The following is a 5,367-nucleotide window of genomic DNA, read 5'->3' on the forward strand; positions in this document are numbered from 1 at the left end:
GCATTCTGTAACAAGATGTTCAGGGAGCAGGAGCTAATCGCGCGCGAAGAATTGTTCGTGGAACTCAACAACCATTGTGATGTTACTATTGATGAGAACCGATGAGAAGCATAACCTCCAAACCGGAAAGGAGAACCCTCTGCTTGTCAGCAGATTTGTGTTCGTGCCCATGGCTTCGTATATAACAATAACATCGGGTATACGTTGATCGACTGAAACTAAATACTATAAAAGACGTTTTTTAGTATGCATTATCGACGTGTGCTATTATAGTACGAGATATAGTAACATATTTTTCGGGTTAGTTTTAATCAAATAATTTTATTTGGCATATACTGGGCATGCGCAAATACAGATTTTCCTTATGCGGGAGAGTCAAACGTTTATAGTACGGAACGGAGAGTCAAACGTTTATAGGTGGAATTCACCTATTAGAGCGTCCATGGATGGAAGGCCTGCATAAACATTACACAAAAATTAATTACATAATCTTAGAGTTTCACTGCGTACGCAACATACGCTTTATTTATAGTAAATATCTACATATTCAATATATAGATTGACAATGTATAGCCAGCCGAACCCTTTTACAGTGACTGATACGCATTTGCACAAATCGCAAGATGTAATTTTATATACAATTCACTATAATTGCTTCACTATGGCAACATTATCTAGCGATATTGCATAATTTTTTTACAAAAACGATTTTACTATTTGAGCGCTCTATAACGCACCAATTTTATATGCAGTGTATTATCGCAAATAAATGCAGAACGCAGCTTTCATGATGCGTATATATATATATATATATATATATATATACAATTTCGATCCTAAAACCTCACGTTGAACGCCATTACGCCTGAACCGTGCGAAAGCTTATAGCGCCAGACATCTGTGCGCATACCCACTGTCCGTTATAAGAAATCAAATTTTCTTGAACTGACGTGTTTAAAAATAGAGAGCATTCTAGTGTTACATAAAAAAATCTAAATCGTATTGCGTCCCTTGCATATAAAGGAGAAACCGAATTTTCTCAATACCCTGATTCCCCGCATCGCATCCCCCCGCAATCGTTCACATCAAACTATATTTAGGTACCCTTTGTCTACTTTAAACGTAAAACCTCATCAATATATTATCTTGTTCGTCAGATACTGATGCATATTCGTGTCTGCACTACTATTACTTTTGGGGAATTAATTTAGTTTTGATGTTGTGTCTAGTCGGCCGAGTGTCTATTTCTATGCATAAACACCAAACAGTCGGTAAATACGCCGATCAAAAAAAAAACGGAAAACTACATGGAACACGGATGAAGCAGTACATGGCTATCTTATCTAATAATGCCGTGCACGCAAGTATTCGTCACAAACAATTTCGGCTCCTGAAATTCAATTCTAATGTGTACGATCATATAAAGTATGTAATAATAGTACTGTCTCATGTATATCTTATCATAATATAGAAGTCATGGTGCGTATATCATATTGATACGGGCACTCTGTAGAATCTTGCTGATGACGTCAGTTTAATAAGCTGTTAAATTTTCGTATCAATTGCATTATGCATTCAGTCCTTCCCTGTATCCCATCATTTCCACCTGGCCATGAGAGAACGATAATGTTGAGTATCAAGGAGTGTTATAGTGTACAAAATAAAATAGAGCACTGACCAGCGTTAAAATGCCTATGGCCGATATTATTGGGAGATGCACGCGTGCGTGTATTATTGATAGATCTATCGCAGTTGTTTCTGTGTTCTTGATGTCTGTGTGATCGAGTAAAACAGCACGTACGCGTCATTGTTCCTCAGACATTCCACCACCGCTCGCGCGTGTTGGCGTTATAGTCAAAGAAGTGACGTCATTCTCTTAACAACGATGTGAACGAAAAGACGTGAAATCGAAAAATTCCGAAATTTTTTTTTAGAGATTTACCTATATCATCAAAACTCGTGGCCTGTGGCGGTGTACTAGGTTTAACGGCAGCCGGATTTTGCGCAGGTTATATGCGTGCGCTTTGTAAATATCAGTCATCAGGCAGAACACCACAAGAACAAGAAGCGATTTTAAATGAAGGTATTTTTATGTTCGTTAGTGATTCAATATTTGATAAAACTACAGCAGCGATATTAAAATCGAGTGTTGATATGGAATTCCACGTGGTTATCATGATTATACCCTTGGGTTTTTTGTTATGTATATTTAGGGTTATGGGTGAAAAATGTAGGCGTGTAGGTGAGTAACTACCGGGGCATGTTGAGGAAGCTTCATATTATTATAAGTACTTATTATACTATTATATATACTCATATAAAAAAATTATTGGAAACATTTGCTGTTATTAGTCTGATATTATTACTAATCACTATATTATAATTAAATGTTTGATTGGCATAGTGAGATTGTCATTGAATTCCTTGCTGTTAGATAGTAAATTTTGTTAGTTTATAAACAATTCAGCACTATATACAGAGAAACACAATTAAACTAAGCTGTACGCTTTCTCTCATGAATAGCGCCTATCTTAATCGCGTACACTGCAATTTTGATATAAAATCCTTGCAGTTGCTTTCAACATTTTTGCGTACCATACCTTGGATTTTTAGCGGCCTCTGGTAATTAATTTGTGAAGGCGTGATTTCGTTCGTGCGCGCGTATACGGTATTCTATACCCAAGAAAATAACACATACACGCGTTGCCATTGATTTACAACAATCACTATCCTACGCATTTTCTGGCGTATTTTGTGAGTGATTCGGATCATAATTTTTCATGTCAAAGTACTCCGGAGCACGTGCTCTTTACATGTGTATAATTTGATAAAAAATTATACACGTATATAACTCGCTTGGCATCGTACAGTTATTCTCGTGTATATCAATATTTATCGTATTTTTCGTAGCAAATTACTTATGAATCGGTTCTTTACATCGGTATATGATATCAATAGAATCATTATTATCTTGTTTTTTATCGTACACTATTTGTCGTTACCGGCACTAGCGCCGACCGACGGCAAAAAGAACATGTTCATAATTTCATTAGGCGTTGCGAGTAATCTGGAAGTTGTAAACATTATGCTCCGTCTGATCATGGGGGCAACCAGTGGATCCAGATATTTCATACAACTCTACTCTTGAAAATGCCGTCTCTTTTTAAAATACATAAGTTCAACAACACGTGCTTTCGTTTGCTAAATAATAGGTATTCGCACAGACATCACCGGACCCTACAGTCTATAGCACGTTTTACGTGAAGCTGTAGATTTTGCAGATTTTTAAATTTTTGGAGTGAGGCATGGGAAACGAAATATCTCCAATCAAAATAATTCTAACATTGGATTCGTTTCAGCTTTATAATTTGATTAAAATCATATATGTACATTGTATTAGAATCATATATGTACATGTATTATTTTGCATCATGAACTATATATACATCACACAAACAACTGCGGCGTTACGTTATTTCATTCGGCGTCACAGGGAATCGGAATGTTGACAATATTGACGCTCCGTCTTATTATTTAGGGGGACGCAATAGGTCCGAGTCTTTCAATAAACACCCACTCCTGAGTATTGCAATTCGTTTTTAAATATATCATTTCAATAGAATATGATTTCCTTCGGCAGATAGTCGGCTTGCGCTTACACTTACAGTAGGCCTACTTATACCCAACGATTTACCGAAGATTTTAGGATTTTTTTTATTGCTTTGCTGCTTTGCAATTACTGAAGTGAGGCATACGGTTAAAGTATATCGATATGAGTATAATATCAATATACTCCTAAGGAGGTGCTTTCTATAGGCAATAATATCAACCAAATTATATATGTATATATTTTGTTTAGCATCATAAACAAATTCTCGTTCGCAACGCTAGCGCCGACCAACGTCAAAGAAAAATGTACGTAATTATTTCCGGTGCTGTGAAAGAATTGGGTTGTTGAGAAGATTCGTCATATAAGATACGGGAAGAAATTGAGTGAAGATATTTGATGACAGGTGTAGCGCAAAATTTCTGACTTGCGAAATATCTGAGATAAGATGCCTATGCGCATGCGCACTTCGCATGCGTCCCACCCGACTAATCACAGCTCGTCTTTGTATGCGAAATTTCTGACCTGCGAAATATATGATATATTATACAGGGATGGGAATCTTCCGCGGATCCGCGGAAATCCGCGGATTTCACAGTCCCAGGGTCGATTATGTGAAACGTCTAAATCCGTTGAGAAAATTTTAGGGGGGGTTAGAATGTACACATTTTCATTTTACAGTCCAACAGTACCTTCATTTAATAACATTGTAATATACATCTGTAACATTGTAATCCCATTATGCAATGATAGCATATTTGCAAGCGCCAGCATAAATGTGATATGTATTATACATTGTATCAAGCAAACCAGACAATGCGTCTAGACAATATCGCTGGGCTTGGTTAGAAAAATCTGTCACACTGACAGTGGCGTATCTAGGGGGGGCGGGGCAAGGGGGGCACGTGCCCCGGGCGCCATGTTCAGGGGGGCGCAAAAAAGGCAAAGGTAAAAAAAACGCAAAAGGGCAAAGGAAAATTAAAAAACAATCTGCCTACTAAATGATATCTTGAAATAATTCAATCCTTTATTTGACAAGTTGATTACCCAGGGGTGTGTACAGGGGGGGTCCAGGGGCTCCGGACCCCCCCTGCTCGCGCAGAAAACGCATCTAAGGGGGTCTAATTTCAAAAGATTTCGGGGGGAGGGCCCCCCAGACCCCCCCTTCGCGTGCTCACAACTTTTGGTTACGGTTAGACCCCACCTGGTACACCTGGTACACGCCCCTGTTACATGGACCTGGGATAGTAGCTGTAGTTTAGAAGTATTGGCATCCTAATCTGAGGAACAACCAAAAACTCAACAATCCATTTTTTTTCTTAATTTTTTTCATTCGCATTAGAAGTTGGAAGGGGCGCAATTTTAGCACTTGCCCCGGGCGCTGTTTTTCCTAGATACGCCTCTGCACACTGAGTGTCAAAATCGGGAAGAAAACTGAAGCGGTGACGGAGCGGTTGAACGACTATGTCGGAAAGTGCGATGTAGCTGGCAAGGCATATTGTTTGTACTGCAGTGAATTTGAAACTGCCTGAACAATAAACATCTTATATTATATAAAGGTTAGCCTTTGGGACAGTGTGGAAGTGTACATTAAAATAATTTTGTTTGCAGAATGTAAGTAAATTTTTGTATTGATTATTAATTCTGGTGTTATGATAATGACAGTGCAAGATATGCAGTGTACTGTAATATGCTCTGTAACAAACCCGCGCGTTCACACTTTTATTGTGGTGGAATTTAATCGAGGCGGAGGTAATTTA

This window comes from Priapulus caudatus, unplaced genomic scaffold, assembly GCF_000485595.1.
Source record: "Priapulus caudatus unplaced genomic scaffold, Priapulus_caudatus-5.0.1 Scaffold79, whole genome shotgun sequence".
Taxonomy (NCBI): Eukaryota; Metazoa; Priapulida; class Priapulimorpha; order Priapulimorphida; family Priapulidae; genus Priapulus; species Priapulus caudatus.